The following is a 19,114-nucleotide window of genomic DNA, read 5'->3' as shown; positions in this document are numbered from 1 at the left end:
ACATTAATTTCTTTGGCTAAAAATTCTCTAGCATGAAAATCCTCAGATGTCATAAAGGCAAATGATCAGTTTATCCCCATGACAATTGGTCATATCCCCTGAGACTTTGCTAGATCCTTGAGTCCTGACAGGGAGTGCTGGTACTCCAAACCTCAATTTCTATTCTATAAATGAGGTTCTCGGATTTGTTAATTGTTAAGGTTCCCTTTAGCTCTAATATTTGAAATTCAAAAAAAATTATTTCATTAATGGAAAAAACATTGCCAGCATTTCAATCAATATTTATCCAGCATCTACTATGCAGTACTTATCTATATTAAGTGGTGGGATAACAAAAAGAGGCAAAAAACAATTAATACCTACCTTCAAAGAGCTAACTGTCTAATGGGGAAGACAATAAGATCTATATCTATAGAATAATTAACAGAGGAAAAGAACTAGAATCAAGAGAAGGCTTTCTACCCAAAATGGAATTTTATCTGGGATTCAAAGGCAGCCAGGGAAGTCAGTAGGCAGAGATGAGGAGGAAGCATGTTCCATATATGGAAGACTATGGAAAAAAATGTCCAGAGTGAAGAGATGGAGCATCTTATTAGGGGAATAGTCCAGAGGCTGGATCAGGATAAGTGAAGGGGAGTAAGGTGGTAGAAAGGGGCTAGATTTTGAAGGGCTTTGAACGCCAACTGGAAGATTTTGTATTTGCTCCTAGAGGTAATAGGGATCCACTAGAGTTTATAGGAGAGTGACACAAATTTCCCATTCCTCTCCTCTCATCAAACCCTCCCTTGTAATGAAATACAAAACAAACTGAAACACAGATCAGTGATGATTTACATTCTACATACCTGAAATTTACCATCTCTCTATGGAAAAAAAAGATGGTTTATCTTTTGTTGGTTGTTGTGTGAATCAATAAGACTTCTGATCACCGTTGCTATCTTGGGTGTGTTGTTCCCTTGGCTTGTTTACTTCGCTGTATACCAGTTATCTATGTTCTTTGGCTCTTTCTTGCTCCAGAATTCAATATTCCCTGTCCTGCTTCCTTTCTCCTAAACTATAATCTTTCCCTACTATACTATACTATACTAAACTATAATCTTTTCCCTGGTCCATTAGAAACAATGTGATAGTGTGCATAGGAGAGCTGGCTTCAAAGGCCATGGATTCAAGTACAGTCTCTGACACATACTGACTGGGGACTCTGCTCAAGTCACTTAATTTCTGAGTGCTACAGGCAACCATTGGGTACAGGGAGTTGCCTCTCCGGGAGTGTCTTGTGCCTGTCTCTTGGCCCATTTATTTTATTAAACATTTGGTCTGTGAGTGGCAGCAGACCAGATTCCTACAAGCTTTCTCCTTGCATTCATCACTGTCTGAGGCCATATACGTGCTCAGAAGAAGAAGTTTCAAGGGCCAAATTGTTCTTTTTGAAATGGAAACCATTTCCAGCAATGAGACTGCTTCAAACTCCTCTTAGCTTCCCACTGTGGGAACTGGGATGTTTGGAACATGTAAGTGCAGGCCAAAGGGAGTCAGGTTCATTGGAATTCCTGTGACTGTGCTCCCATTAGACAGCCCAGCCGCTGCTTCCCAGAGTCTGCACCTGGTTAACATTAAAAAAACAATATCCATGAGCTGACTTGCCCCAGAATTAACATTGCAGTTTGACCTCAGTGTAAACTGAACGCCTCATCACCAAGTCGCCTGCCGGGCAGCTGAGCATTTAATGATTGAACCAACCTCTCTCCCTGGCTGCAGCCTTTGAGAACAGCTTAGTTTGCTGGGGCAGGAAGGAAACTGCAGTACGTCTGTCCAGGAACACCTGAGCACAGGGAGATGAGGTATGGTCACGCTGGGGTCTTGCTTCCAGCTGATGAACAAGACAAGCTGTCAGATCTCGTCTGTTCAGAAGAGATACTGCAGAGAGCGAAGCTAAAAACAAGAAAAATTAGCTGCCTTTTTATCTTGGGATTTTTAACTGTAACATTCCCTAAGACTGTGGAAAGGATCTCAGTCTTAATGGCTATTGCTACTAGGTCTAAAACCAGTGCTTCCTTGTCACCACTAACAAAGCTATCGTCTACCATCGCAGGATAAGGGAAACAGAAATGTAACTGAAGTTAAAAGACTCAGGTGCAAATCTTGGCTCTTTTACATCTTTAGTACCCATCTGACCTTAGACACCCTCCTCCTTTCCTTGGGCTAAATTAGTTTCCTTTTCTGAAAATTGGGGATTTCTGAGGTTCCAGCAGCTCTAAGAGCTAGTGGTTAAACATTTACCAGCAGACCCACAATAGAACTCAGGTTCTAGTCTCCTATTTTGGATTCCAGTACTTTTCCCACCACAGCAGACTGTTAGAGTATGCTCAGCTAGAACAGGAGCTCTTCTTCCCTCTTTTCCCATTTTAACCCTGCCTATTTAGGTCTAGTCAATCACCAGTCACTTTCAAGAAAAAATAAAAATAAAAACAAATACAGAGGATTGGCACACATAAGAGCCTCAGCAGTCAGAATTCTTAACTCCCTCGAATTTCAAGTAGTGTTTGAAAAAGCATAGGAGTCAGAGCCAAGAAACCTAGGTTCCAGTCTCGGCTTTGAAGTCTGGGATCCGGGACCAAACAATTCAATCCTGACTTTCCCTCATCCAAAACAAGAGGGATAACAACATTTGCATTGTAGACCTTTGCAAACCTTAAACTTAGAGAAATAAGAGTTATTCCTGTTTCCTGATACTCTCAAAACCTAAAAGCAATGTTTCCTTCCACAAACTCCTATAAATCCTATACTGCTAGTTCTCTTATAATTATTAATTCTATGTCTTCCTCAAAGTGTTCTAATCTTCTCTCCTCTTAAAATGTCACTTACTCAAAGGCAGGGGCAGGTTCAAATCAAATTTATCTACCCTTCCTAGGCAACCTGCCTCTCCAACTACTCTGCATGGATAGGGACTTAATTCCCGAATTTGCTAATCCATGTGTAACATTAAGTTATTTTAATTCTTGGGGTCTGTTTTCTCTTCTATAAAATTAGGGATGTTAGCACATACCTAAAATCCCTGCTATATGAGGCTGGTGTTATCCCTTGAACTCAAGAATTCTGAGTTTCAGCAGGATTAGCCAATGGAGTATACAAACAAAATTCAACATTTGGATGTGTCTTTGGTTAAGGATATGAGGTGTGGGGTGAAACAGTTCAGGATAGAAACAGAACAGGGTCAAAGTTCCTCCTTCCGATCAGTGGGACTGGACCCCTGAATAACTATTGCCCTTCCAGTCTGAGCAAGATAGGGAGACTCAGTCTGTAATAACAACATAATGAGAGAACTAAAGTGACTGATTTCTAAAATCTATTCTAGTTCTAATACTTAGTGATATATGGTATATAGAACCTTCAACCACAGAGTCCCTAAGTCTTACCTGACCTCAACAAGAGACTTAACAGGAAATGTTGAGAATCTTAAGGGATGTGCAGAACATCTAGGGAATAATGTATAGTCTAAGCAAGATCAAATTCCACAGAGATGATTATAAAATTGCCTAGAGAAACTACACTTAAGATAACTATATAAAGTATAAAATATTTGGAGTCTACCAGAAAAGAAACACACTGGACTGTAATCAATCTTCAACTTTTGTGAGGATCATGCTCCTAGAAATGGGACAAAAGTCAAAAACACAAATGTTGTTACATTGAACCTATGGGAAATAGAGCATTAGGTTCCTTGATCTATAATCTTTCACTAGATTTTACTGCATCTTCTCATTTTATATTTTTCCCAATTATATATTAAACAATTTTGAAATATGTTTAAAAGTTTTCAGTTCTAAATTCTATTCCCCCTTCCTTCCCTTTTCCCCTACCTAAGACAGCAAACAATCTGATATAGTTTATTATATATGTCTGCATATAATTTTATGACAAACCATTAATTTTGAAATAGGTACTTTTCCTAACGCAGTAATCATGAAATGACCTATAAAATGCAGGAGAGAGGAGAGGTAATATTGATTGGGATAGGGAGTACCAGGAGTGGAGATAGAATAACTCCCAGGTAAAAAAAGAAAAAGGACAGCCTGCCTACCATTTCTAATATCCCCGTGGCTGCACTGTTCCCTGATGAAAATCACATGCTTTGGAATGAGACCCCAGCCCCAGCATAACCAGTAACCATTTTTGTTAAGGGTGACAACCATCTCCTTCAGCCACAAACTCAGATAGGGTTCCATTTTTTTTCTATTCCCTCATTATATACTCTACAGGTTACTCTAGCAGTTTCTGGAGAGGATTCACAAACACTTCAAATACTTTCCTCATTTTTGTGGCTATAAATTTGCTTGTGTTCCTGCCTCATTTTTTCTCTACTGCCCATAGCCACAAATGTGCATGGTAACCAATGTGAAAATTAAAATGGTATTATTAGTAAAATTACACAAATGTGAGATCACAAAAGTTAATGGTGAATGCTAAAGTTGACAATCTTACTACTCCTGCAAAATTCTCTTTATACAAATATAAATCTAGATAATTTGAAAAATATTCACTTGCTCATGGGAAGACCAAGTCAGCATAATAAAAATGATGTAATAAAAATCATTATTTGTTCAATGTCATGTCAAACTATCAAAGAATTACTTTATAGAGTTAGAAAAACCACAATTCAAATGGAGAAACCAAAGGTCAAGAAAATCAGGGAAAGTCATGAAAAAAAAATGGGATGAGGATTGCCTAGCAGTACTAGATCTCAAAATATACTATAAAGCAGTAATTATCAAAATAATTTGGAACTGGTTGAGAAATAGAAAGATTGATCCATGGCACAGATCTCCTGATACACAACATAAATAAACAAATAAACATAGTAGCTTTGTGTTTGATCAATTCAAAAACCCACTATTACGGTAAGTACTTGTTAGCTTACAAAAATTGCTGGGAAAACTGGAAAGTAATCTAGAAGAAACTAGGTGTAAACTAGCATCTCACACCAAATGCTAAAATAACTTTTAAATGGATATCTGACTGCCTTAGACATAAAAGCTGCCATCATATACAAATTGGAAGATCTAGAAAGAACATGCTAGGGGGGGAAATGCCACAAAACACCAATAACTACAGAAGTAAAATTTAAGGCAATTCTGAGGTTCTATCTTATGATCTGTCAGACTGGCAAAGTTGACAAAAATAGAAAATGACAAATGTTGGAGGGTTTGTGGAAAATCAGGAACATTGATGCAATGTTGATGGAGCCATGAAATAATACAGTGACTTTGGGAGGAAATTGGAATGCATGCTCAACAAGTTATTAAGTTGTACATACCTTTAACCTAGTAATAGGACTATTGGGCTTATAACCCAAAGATATCAAAGAAAGAGGAAAAGGATCCACAAATACAAACATGCTTTTAATGTTTCTTTTTGTGGCACAGAGAATTGAAAAGATCTCCATAAAGAATGATTGAACAAATTAAGGCCTATGAATCATGAAGGAGACGGTTTCAGAGAAATCTGGGAAGAATTTTATAAACGTATATATATAGTGAAATGAGTAGAACCAGAAAAATAATTATATAATAACAACATTGTTCAAACAATTTTGAACTGGTCAATGCAATGAGCAAACATGATTCCAGAAGACCCTTTAAGAAACAGTCCAACTCCTCCTGACAGAGAAGTAATGAACTCAGGGTGCAAACTGAGATATATAAATTTTGGGGGGCATGTCCAATGTGGAAAATTTGTCTTATTTGCATAAATGTGTTACAAATTTTTTTTCTTTTTTCAGTGTAGAGGTGAGTATAAGAGAGAGAAAAAACAGATTTTTGTTAATTGAAAAAAATTAATTTCAAATTCTCCTAGTATTGGTTTTAGGTTCTTACTCTGCTCCTTCCAACTTACTAGAACCTTTTCCAGGATTTATTTATTTGCAAAGCAATTAGGATTAAGTGACTTGCCCAGGGTCTCACAGCTAATAAATGTCAATTGTCTTGAAGTCATATTTGAATTCAGATTCTTCTAACTCCAGGGTCTATGATCTATCCACTTTGCCACCAACAGCCCCTCCAGGATTTAATACTGTCAGTTTTTTCTTTAGAAACTGAGGATTAAGTAGGTAGATGGTTAAGAAGAGAGTACTTCTCAAGTTTGGTCCTCTGATACAGGTCCTTTGTTCAAGAGAACAGGGAACAGGGAAAGGGTCAGAGGCGTAAGGTCAAGGATAAAGTAGTCATAACCTCATGGCAAAAGGAAACATAAACCCTGTCATGCTGGTGTTATTTAATCCTGAGACTTCAGAATGTTCACCCCACATACATTGCACAAGGTTTTCCAAGAATACAAATACTATTGGGGAACACAGGGGAAATCATCCAGTAACCAGCCCCCTCAGAGTTGTCTTCCACAAAGTTTTCTCAGCCAGCTCCTTTGCTCTCTTCTGTCAATGCATGCAGTTATTTTAGTATATGGAGCTCATGCACCATAAATGTCTGTAATTGTTGTTCAGTGAAAAGAACACCGAACTTGAATTTAGGAGGTCTGGGTTCAAATATTCCATACTTTTGCTGTGTGACCAGAAACTCCCTTCATCTCTCTAAGCCTCAATTTTCTAATCTGAAAAAATGAGCACATTACTTATGACATCTAACCATAAGATTATTGTGAAGAAAGTGCTTTGTAAACTTTAAAATAACATAGAAATGGGGGTTATTATTCAAATAATCCCCATTTCTATGCACAGTACCTAGTACAATGCTTAGCAACTAGGTACTTAATAACTGCATGTTGACTGCAAGATTAGCAATTAACATTAATGATTATAATAATAATAAACAACAATATTTTTAGGGCAGTTACATGGCATAATGGATAGAGTGCCAGGCCTGGAGTCATGAAGACTCCTTTTCATGAGTTCAAATCCAGCCTCAGATACTTTCTAGCTGTGTGACTTAGTGCAAATCACTTCATCCCATCTGCCTCAGTTTCCTCATCTGCAAAATGAGCCGGAGAAGGAAATGGCAAATCATTCCAGTATCTTTGCCAGTCCCTCATTGGGTCATGAAGAATCAGACATGACTGAAATGACTCAACAGCAAATAATAAAGCAATATAATATCCAGAAGGAAAGTTCTGACTATTCTATGCCTTGGTCAGAACAGGTCCAGAATACTGTGTTTAGTTCTAAATTCTAATCTAGGAAGAATGTTGACAAGGTGAAGAAATCCAGAGGATAGCGACCAAGCTATTGCCAACATCAGATACTATTTCACTGGATGATCAGTTGAATGAACTTGGAGTTATTTAGCCTGGAGAACAAAATTGAGGATGGGAATGGGAGGGGTAAAATTTGATGATTATATTGGAATGACTGGTGTGGAAGAAGGATTAGGCTTCTTCTGCTTAGTCTTGAAGGACAGATCAAGGAGCAATGGGAGGAAGGTTGCCACAAAACAGATTCTAGACTGATGTAAAGAACAACCTAAAATGTCCCAAAAATGAATAGGTATATTGGACTCCTCTTCTTTTGTAGGTCTTCAAACAAAACCTGGATAACTTTTGTCAGACATGTTCTAGGGCAGATTCCTGTCAAAGTACAGATAGGGGCAAATCTAGGCATTCAGGAATGACATAAGTTCCCTTCTTACTACAGATTCTGTAAAAATAGGTCAATAAAATACCGTATCAAACAGTACACATGGAGTATCAGTTCCTTTCTAGTTGCAATGAGGCATAAGGCTAGGTAACATAATGGACAATGTATTAGGCCTCAAGTAAAAAAAAAGTCAAGAAATCAAATATTACCTCAGACTTTTACTAGCTATGTGTCCCTGAGCATGTCACTTAACCTCTCTCAAGCTTCAGTATCCTCATCTGTAAAATGGGTATAATTATGACATCTTCCTCATAAGGTTCTTGTGAGAATCAAATAAGTACAACTTTCTGCAAACCTAAAAGTGCTATATAAATGTTAGTTAACAGGAGATCATTCTACACTTCAACAACGATACTGTATGAGGATGTATTCTGATTGAAGTGGGTATCTTTGACAAAGAGAAGATCTAATTCAGTTCCAATTGATCAATGATGAACAGAATCAGCTACACCCAGAGAAGGAACACTGGGAACTGAGTGCAAACTGTTTGCATTTTTTGTTTTTCTTCCCAGGTTATTTTTACCTTCTGAATCCAATTCTTCCTGTGCAACAAGAGAACTGTTTGGTTCTGCATAAAAATATTTTATCTTGGATATACAATAGCATATTTAATATGTATGAGACTGACTGCCATCTAGGGGAGGGGGTGGAGGGAGGGAAGGAAAAAGTTGAAAGAGAAGTGAGTGCAAGGGATAATGCTGTAAAAAGTTACCGGGCATGTGTTGTCAATAAAAAGCCATAGTTTTTTAAAAATGTTAATTAAAATTATTGTTATTGTTGTGGTGATTATTGTTGCTATTATCAAAAGATAGGGTTAGGGTCAGATGAGAGAAGGACTTGAATTCCAGCTAAAGGAGTTTGGACTTTCCCTTCATATCCCAGAGGGATTCTTATTATTCTTAACATCTGAGTTTAGTTGGTCTGTGCTCTTGTCCAAGAGACTGGCCAAGGAGAGGCTAGACAGGAAATGGATACATTTATGGAGGGGCCAATAAAATCATGCCTGAATGAGGAGCTGAGGCTAATTTAAATCACACACACACACACACACACACACACACACACACACACACACACACACACACTCAGCAAATAGCAAGCTAATTGCAACTTCTCAACTGATCAATTATAAAAACCTGTACTATAACAACCTTCCACGGGGAGTGATCAAGACCAGAGACCTAGAACCAAGGTCTTACAATAATAAGAAAAATTTACATTTTAAAAAATAAGCTTTAATTGATATCTTTTTTTTTTACATCATAGTTTTCTCCAGTATCCTTACCTTTACCCCTCCCAGAAAACCATCCCATCAAAAAAGTCAAATTCTTTAAAGACAAAAAAGAAAAAGTTAAGGAAGAAAATAGCACAATATATCCATCAATACATTGAAAAAAATCAGAAAACATATTAATGTACAATGCCTATAAACCTCTCACCTCCACAAAGAAGCAGGTTAGGGGAACTCTCTCCTATGCTTAATTCTAGTCTTGCTTAATCTTTATAATTTTGCTATATTTACTCTTAATTCATGTATGTGGCTGTTCTTTTCACTGTCATTGCAATAATCATTGTTCTTATTATCTTCCTAACAATTATACAGAATTTTAGGGAAAACAAAAAACTTTATATATATTGTGTTTGATCCTTACAATAATCCTATGAGCAAGGTACTAGAGGTATCATTACTTCCATTAGATATGAGTATACAATTGGGTTTTCCAAGCTACTCCATATTATCCAGAAAATGTCTTGACTAAAGAATAACCTTCGAATATAGCAGGAAAGTCACAAAATAATAGAATTCAGAGTTGAAAGGAACCTTAGAATATAGCACATTGAAGCTAAAAGGGGCATACAGCAGATGTAAAGTGGAGTAAGTATCCATTATGAGACAGCCTTGTCTCTCCATATACACATAAAAGAAGATTACCCATCTTTTACTAAGGAGAAAACTAAGACACAGAGAGGAAAAGCCATTTTTTTCTAAGATGACTTTTATAAGTTGCAGGATAGACAAATCTAGAACCCCAAGGTCCTTGACTTCCGTGCTTAGAGGGAACTCAAACGTTGCTATGAAACCTTAATTTATAGAGAGAAAATGTTTTGGAGCTGTGATGTCAAACTTAGACATAAAGTTACTATACATCCATAGAGATCCTTAGAGACCACACAATAACTTAGAAAATCACATATTAATATCATATTTGAATTCTGAGCTCACAAGAATAAGGGAAAAATGGGAAGAGAAAGTGAGAGAATGGCAAAGCAGAGGAAGGGTACAAAGGAAAGGAGAAGAAAAGGAGCCCCTCTAAAAATATTTAAGGAAACTTAGAGATAGAGAGAGGATAACAGATTTGAAAATAAAATTGCATTTGCTCTTATTGATAAAAATGTGAGGGGTTTTCCCTCTTGAAAAGGGAAATCTAAAAGAAAATTCAAGAAAGTATTGACCCCTATATTATTATATAAAGTTTGCCATGCCCCACTATTAAGTAGATAGTAATAGCAATTCACAATTATCTAGAGCTTTAAGTTTTGCTATTCCATTTGACAGACAGAAAAATAGAAAATGTAAAGTAACCTGACCACTACCACAGTTATTAAATATCAAAGCCTAGCAGAGTTGGGGAGGAGAATGAGAGGCAGAGTCACAGACACAGATAGATACAGAGGGACAGACAGAAACAGAGAGACAGAGACAGAAAGAGAGTCAGCGAGAGACACAGAGAATCAGAGAGAGACAGAGTCAGAGAGAGAAAGAGAGAGAAGGAACAAAGGAAAAAATGGAGAAACAAAGGAAGGGAAAGAAGGTAAGAAGAAAAAAAGAAGGAAGGGAGGGAGGAAAGAATGAGAGAGAGAGAGAGAGAGAGAGAGAGAGAGAGAGAGAGAGAGAGAGAGAGAGAGAGAGAGAGAGAGAGAGAACATTTAAATATAGACAAATCAACAGGCATTTCTTGACTTTAAGGCACTAATCCATGCAGCCTCCTAAAGTCAGTGCTAGTCAGCCAGTTTAAAAAGGCAGATGGCAAAAGTGATGGACATTTAGATTTGACAAATGAAAGTATTTCTTTTCTTCAGATAAACTTGAGACTCTAAGTTCTCAAAGCCCAGCACCTAGTGTGGGCTTAGACATATTCATCATGTCCCAAATGCTGCCTCTCCCTAAAGTTTAAGGAAGATGAAGATGGGAGGAGGAGAATGTCTATCTTGTCCTGTCTCTTCAACTAGATTTGAAGATTATTGAGGACAGGGATTTCAAGATACTTCTCTGTAATCCCTGTATCTAAGCCAAGACTATAGTAGGTGCTCAGTGTATTTTCTTAAGTTTTTTAGACAAGTTTAATTGCACATATTGTCATTTTTCATTGACTTTCCTTCATATTCTAATCACAGTTCTATTAAAAAAAGTTTGTGAGGTTGTTTTGCAGAGGTAAGTACATTTTTATGACAAATAGTCTTGTATGTGCATATGTACATGTATGCACACATGCATTTGAATGTCAGTCGAATAGGAATTTTTAATCTGGAGAAGAGGAGATTTAGGAGGACCTGACAAGTATCTTTAACTCCTGAACCACTGTCATTAGAAAAATAATTAGACTTATTCTGCTTGGTCCCCAAAGACTAAACTAGCAACAGTAGGTTGAAACAGTGAAAAAGAAAAGAGAAAATCAAAGCAATTCCAGAATGGAATAGGCTCTTTTGGGGTTCCCTTGTTTCTGTATTCTTCCAGTCTGGATCACTTTTTGATGGGGAGGTATAAGAAGGGAATATTCGGTACAGGTGCAAGCTGAACTAGATACTGTTTCATATCCCTCTCAAGATTCTAAGATTCTTTGTTTCTCCCAAAAGACTTAAGCGTATGGAGTATGGAGGAATCTTTCCCCCCAAAAGGGACAGTCTAACAGTTCCAAAATACCATCTCAAACTTTCAGACTTCGTTAGAAGCAGGGAGAACGGCATTCCTGTGCTTGAAAGGCAGTTGTATCTTTTTGTGGAGATCAATCTAATTTGTCACCAATATGAATGATGACAGTGTCTCCTACAAAAGGAGAAAACATCTGCGTCCTGTTTCATTGGCAATGGTTTCACCATGAGATCCTTGTCTTCTGACTAAAACCAATTAGTTAGATTTGAGGGTTTAAAACAGCCTCATAGAACATGAAAACTAGAAGAGTTCTGGGCAATCCAATAACCTGACTTTCTCACTTTATCAAAAAAAAAAAAAAAAAAAGGAAATTAAAACTGAGGGAGAGGAGGTTTTTATCCAAGGATACATAGTTAGTTGGATCAGAGCTGGGACTAGAACTCAAGTCTCCTGACTCCTGAGACCATTGTCATAAAGAGCATTGATTTACTGAGTTTTCCTCACCCCCTCTCTGCCTCTGTTCAAGTCTTTAGGAGGGAGAGGTTTGGGGAGAAAAAGGGTTGGGGGGTTTTTGAGAGGCAATTGGGGTTAAGTGACTTGGACAGCTTTTAAGTGTTAAATGTCAGATTTAAACACAAGTCCTCCTGACTTGAGAGCTGATGTGCTACCCATTGCACAACCTAGCTGCCCCCTTCAAGTCTTTTATGAGTCACAGTCTCCTGTTTACATTTTTTCTTGTGCAAGTGCAAAAAGGAAGAAAGTCATATAAGCAATTTTAATACTTTTTTAGGCTTTTGACTAAAATAAAGGTAATGCTGTTCCAACATCCATTAATTGTATTATTTCAGGCATATCATTTCTCTCTGAGACTCAGTTTCCTCATCAGCAAAATGGAGTTAACAACACTCTCACTATCTAAAATTAATAAAGTTCATAGGATCATAGCTTTCTAGCTGGAAGAGACCTTTGAGGCCATCTAGTCCAATTAATTCCTCACTTTACAGGCAAGGAAATTAAGCTCAAGATTAAGTTACATAGAGTGGAATTTGAAACCAGCTTTTCTGACTCCAAATCCATTGTTCTTTTCCCTGTATCTAGTGGTGTGGTGGTAAATGGTAACAATCAATTGTGCAGGAAGAGAAATTGTAACACACTTTCAAGTTTAATCTGCATCATTAGCATTTTCCCTATGATTTTTTTAAGTCTAGACAATTATCAAAACAATAAATCAAGTTCTAATCTGTAAGACTTGTTTTCCCAGGTGTAATATTTCCAATGAAACTTTACCAATCAGCTCTTTTTGCTGCTGGTTTGAGCTGGTTCCAGCACACACTAGTCTGAACTCTATTATTCTACTTTATTATTGTAAGTGTAGATGTATTATCAAAATATTAACTAATAGTTTTTAAAGAAAGGCTTGGTTTTTCTATTGCACTTGATATTGCTTAAGAGAATATATATTGCTAGAAAGATATTATGATGGGGTGGAAAGAGCACTAGTCAGAAGAGTTGGGACTACAAGCCTCCTGTGTGCACATTCTGGCCCTGAAGAAAAATGTGAGCTCTCTGAGGAAAGGGATGTAATTTTTGTCCTTGTAGTCCTAGCCCCTTGCACAGTGCTTCGCAAAAAGTAGGTGCTTGTAATTATTTATTGAATCAGATTACACTAGGTGTGACTTTCAGTAACCTCTTCCATCTTTCTATTCACATTTGAAAGATGCCCATAATAATACCAATTTTGCCTATCTCACAGGTTAGTTGTGGGTAATCTAATGAGAAGATGCATGCTAAGCTCTTTGTAACCATAAAAGGCTACACAATTTTCAGTTATTATATCTTAGGAAGGGAACCATAGGGATGCAAATGCAGGGGAAAGCCAAAGAGTTGACACCAGGAGAGAACATTCTTATTCAAGCATAAATACTTTCTGTAATAGCAGTGGGAATGCTGAGGACAACCAGGCAGGAAATTGCTTTGCCTATAAATGTTCTCACGCTATGCATATGCTCTAGAGTCTAAGTCTCTTTTAAAGGCACTTGTGAGCCCTACTGGGAAAGTAGATGATTTTGCAAAACAGTTTTCCTAGTGAGGATGATTTCCAGGTTCCAGGGAGTAAAACAGAACTAAATATGGTACCATTGCAAGCACATACACAAACATACACACAAAACACACAATACACGCACATTCATACTCATACACATACTTGTGTATGTAAATGCACAGCTAGGGACAGCACAAATCTTGCTCTCTGGTGTCTTTCATATGTCTTTAATCACTTCATCTCCTGAACTGGGAAACAAGCAAGGTCACCTTTCTCTTTTGGACCTATACAACTTGATGTCACATGGGGAGAGAGCATCCATTTCAGCCTGTATGAGGATCACAGATTCCTAAATTTATAAAATATATGAACAAGAAGAGACCTTAGAAAATAGGATGCCAAGCTAGAAAGGAACATAGACTGTCAGAGTTAGAAAACATACAACAAAGCAGGGTGGGGCACCCTGGAGATGATGTGGTTCAATTCCATTATTGAATATTGGATTTGATTTAATTCAACAAGCATTTTGTAAGCACCTACCATGGTGCAGACAATCAGTAATCAATCAACAAACACTTATAAAATGCCAACTATAACCTAGGCATTATGAGAGACTCTGGAGATGGAAAGAAAAAAAAGAGAAGAAAAGCAAGTCTCTACGTCAAGGAGCAAATGAAGTCAAAAAACATTTATTAAGCTCCTATTTTGTACCAGAAGATAGTTTCTGCTTTCAAGGAACTTACAGTCTAATGGGAGAAAACAATATACAAACAAGTATGTACAAGAAAATATACACAGAGTAAATTGGAAACAATCAACATAGGAAAGGTGTTAGCACTAAAGGGAATTAGGAAAGGCTCCAGACGGAAGGTGGGACTTGAAAGAACCAGGGAAGCCAGAGAAAATTATCAAGATCAAAAAGTGGAGAGTCTTATCCCAGGAAGAGCCAGAGCAACAATGTTACAGGATGGGAGAGTGAAAGATGCTTTCGGAAGGACAATGAGAGTGGACAGGGAATAAGTCCACTTAATGTATAAGAAGACTGGGAAGGTAGTTGGGGGGGCAGGTTAATGGGGTCTTTGAAAGCCAAACAAACAAAAGTTTATATTTGATCCTGGGGGGAATAGGGACCCACTTTAAGTTTATTGAATATTAAATATGATGTAGGGTAAATTGGTTAAATCTATATTTGAGAGAGATCAATTTGACAGTTGGATGGAGAATGGACTGGAATGGCATCCAAGGAGATCAAGCAACTTTGCTGTTGCAGCAGTCTAGCATGAAGTGATGAGGACCTTGTAGGAGGGAGATGTCAAACAGAGCAGCCAATATGGAGTGAAATGTGACAAAGGCAAAAAGAAGATATTCTAGAAAAGTAAATCAACAAACCATGTTTATAGATGATATATAGGATTTAGGAAGTGAGAGAGAGTGTGAGGATCTAGGATGACACATAGATTTTAAGCCTAGGTGCCTGGGAAGATGTTGGTACCCTCAGTAATATGATAGATAGGATGAGGAAAAAGCGCTCATAGGGAAAGGTAATGGACTCCATTTTATATCATAGAATGAAATGAGTCTCAGAGAAGTAAAGGGGAACGTATAGTTCTGTATCTCAATATTTGCCACTTAACTGGCCATAGTCAAGATGCCCAACACAGCCCAGTGGAAAAACGGATAGTGTTAAGGGTCAGGAGATCTGAATTCAATTTTCATTTTAACCAAAGGCAAGTCAATTCACTTCTGAGCTTCAACTTCCTCATTTGTAAAATGGGGCTAATATTTGCCCTAATTACCTTGAAGAACTGATGCAAGAAAAGTGCTTAGTAAGCTTGAGAGGGCAAGAGACACATGAATTAGAGTGTTTTTATTGTGTCAGGCTCAGGAATTTTAACTTTCTCCATATAAGGAGAGGTCAATAACAGGGATTCATTGGAGAAATGTGAGACAGAGGAGTCTGATATCACAAAGCAGTGATTAGGTCAATAGTGAGATGGATGAGATGGGAGAAAGCCTGGAAACCAAGGGGCAGGTTGGGAAGCAATTCCAAAAGTCCAGGGAAGACGTGTGAGGCTTGTTATTAACCAGCCAGCCCATCTTGAATACGGCCCTTTTCCTGAATCCCAGAAACTTAGCCTGGCTACCCTGTCTGGGTTTGCTGTTTTTTTTTTTTTCCTTTTTCACACCTAGCACTGAGTTTTAAGCTCATTACCAGCAGATGGCTAGAAGTCCTCAGGGACCCACCCATGGATGTAATTGATTTGTCATGTCCTCTGTGAACTGAATGACTTGTTTCTTAAAGCTTTTAGAAATGCTTTTCTATTATTGAGGAACGATGTGCTGGGGGATGGTGTCTGTTCCCCAACGTATAAAAAGCGGTACATGGTGTATACACCCTGGATGGGTATCCCAATCACACTTTTAATTAAATGTTTAAAATGATACAAAGACCTTTAAAAAAAAGTGAAGGGGCCCAAATTAGATTTCTAATTGTTTTAACATTAAGATGTGGTACAGCCTGCACCAGGCATGTTGGTTACCTAGGAAACATTGGCCATGTATTAGCGACACAAAATCTAAAATAAAAGATTTGCAAAAGTGAAGCCGCAGGACTTAGCTGATGCTGTAACTTGTCATTATGAAAATTTGAGGCTCTGGGGGAACAAGGAGGTTTCTCTTCTCCCTAGCCTATCTTCTATTCTTTTTGCTAGCTTGTCAAATCTGATCATTTTTAAAGGGGCCAATGCCATGTCACTTAAAAAGAATTAAGAGAAGACAGAGAATCAGCAGAGTCTTAGAGACCCTGAGCCTTGACATAGTTGCATCCAGGTCTGTAACCTCCCTCACCTCCTGCCAGGGCTTTGCCACTCTAGCTCTACAATTCTCACTTCCTTCTCCTCCTCTCTACTCACAAGGTGATCACCCTACTTCAAGCCCTCGGAGCTTCTCCCCTGGACCACTGCCACAGCTTCCTAATTGTTCTTCCAGCCTCCAATTTCCTCTCCTGTCCATCCTCTGCATAGCTGCCAAATGGGCATTCCTAAAGCATAGATCTGTCTGTCACTCCTCAACTCAAAGAAAGAAACAACAATGAAGAGGTTATCTACTGTCTCGAGAATAATATACAAAAATCTTTTGTTTGTCATTAAAATCCCTTAACAACCTGGCTCCAGCCTACCTGTGGGAGCTTGGTGTGCCTCATCCTTTCCACTACTGTCCACATCAGCCAGACTTATTATTCACTATATTATTCACAGCCCATTTATTATTCACTATAGATTACATCTTTGCACAGATTGGCCTCTATTCCCAGAATTCCCTCCCTTTTAGAATACCTTCTTTAGATTCAGCTTCAGGGTCACCTACATGAGGTGTACACATTTTAGGATTCCCCTGGTTATTAGAGCCTCCTTTCTCCACCTGCTCTAAATATCACTCCATCTATCACTCTGCATTTACTTAGATCTTTTTAGTTTAAAATAATTTATTTCAGAAGAGTCAAGTCTATCAGAATTGATCATCTCATAATCTTGTTGTTGCCGTGTACAGTGATGTCCTGGTTCTGCTCATTTCACTTAGCATCAGTAAGTGATTTCATGTAAGTCTCTTCAAGCCCTTCTGAAATCATCCTCCTGGTCATTTCTTACTAAACAATAATATTCCATAACATTCATATACCATAACTTATTCATTCAGCCATTCTCCAACTGATGGGCATCCACTCAATTTCCAGTTCCTTGCAGCTTTTTTTTTCTTAATATCCTTAGCATAGAGCAGAGCACATAGTACACACTTAATAAATGCTTGCTGAATGAATAGATACAGATACCTAATTCTCCAAAATATGAAACATTTATTGGAACATTCAGAATATGACAGAGGCATCATGGTAAAATGTAAAGCTCACTGGATTTGGAGTCAGACTTGGATACTCTTTCCATCATCTATTGATTGTAACTTTCCTTCTCTGGGCCTCAATTTCCTTAAAAGTGAAATGAGGAGGATGATTTAGGTGATTTCTCAGGTCATTTCCACCTCTGACATTCTATCATTATGTTAGCATTCCGTGAGCAATATTGATATAATAAAAATGTACTATCTGATCTAACTTTGTAACTCCTCTAATAACTCACATTTAGCTAGCTTTTTAAGGTCTACAAAGATATATATATATATATATATATATATATATATATATATATATATATATATATATATATATATATATATATACCACCCTTTGAGTCAGGGAGGGCAAAATTATTGCCCCATCTTGATGAAAAGGAAACTGAATTTCAGAAAGTAGACATGACTTTTGGCCAGCCACCCTGCACAGAAACATGTTTTTTCCAATCCCTTACCCACTGAATTGCCATGTATCCCTGCCTCCTCCCCAAGTGCCATGTCTGCAAAGCATTATGAGACCTGGGCTTGTGGTGCAGCATTGACACTCCCATAATCCCTTAAGATAGCAGGTTTTACCATCTTCAAAGCACTTTGGCAGACATTTCATTCAATCTCCACAAAACCTTGTTTAATATTAAATGATATGAGATATTATAAGGCACCTGGGATGATAAATAATAAATGTCAATAATTAATATCAATATTATCTGTCTGCCAACTTCACAGAGTTGTTGGGAGAATGGGGGGATATAATGTATGTGATAGCACTTTGAAAAGCATGAAATATTATCAAGTTATGTGGATCAGAGATGGCTGGACTTACTTCCCAGCTGTGTGTTTCTGAGCAAGTGACTATCCTTCTCTGGTCCTCTATATCCTCATCCATAAAATAAGGGGATTGAATTCAATGGGCTCTAAATCTATGAATTGATGAAATTTCCTCTTTACTACTACACACTCAATTTCACCCCATCAAGTTATTTTCACCTTCCAAGATTCCTAGTATTTAGAATTGGAACCTTCCACCTAGTCCAACCAGCTCATTTTGTAGATTAGGAAACTAGAGTCCAAAGATAGTTAATAACTTGCCCACACAGCTGGAAGCACCGGAGCTGGAGATTAAAGCCATGTTTTCTGACTTCAAATCCAGGGATCTTTCATTTAACGTAAGGACATAGAGATAATAAGATGGGGAAATGTAATGAAACTCTTCAAATGCTATGTCACTTTAAGATGGTGTTGTTTATTTGAATTAAGATTGAGAAGCTACTGAAGGAGAAAGTCTAGGTCAGGCAGAGGAGGAGCTCTAAAGATATGCCGTGGTCACAGAGAGGCAGAAGCTTAAAAAGACCATCAGTCTGAACCAGTGACTTTGGTCTTCCTCATGTTCCATAGTATTGCTCCTCTCCCCACCCTACCCTCCCAAAAAAATTCTCCCTTTAAAACTTCTAGAAAAGGGCACATTTCTTCTAAGTCAAGTCAAATTTCAAAGAACCCCCCAAAACAACATAAGATATTACCTATGTCCCAGGATTTAAATCATACTCCTTTAAAAGTCTAGGTTGTTTTCAGAGATCTAACCAGAATGAGGGGCTGGCTCTCCCAACTTCCCTGCCAAGGGCAGAAGCTTCAGCAGTCCATGGATCTCAGA

Source organism: Sminthopsis crassicaudata, chromosome 2, assembly GCF_048593235.1.
Source record: "Sminthopsis crassicaudata isolate SCR6 chromosome 2, ASM4859323v1, whole genome shotgun sequence".
Lineage (NCBI taxonomy): Eukaryota > Metazoa > Chordata > Mammalia > Dasyuromorphia > Dasyuridae > Sminthopsis > Sminthopsis crassicaudata.
Note: the sequence above shows the minus strand (reverse complement) of the source record.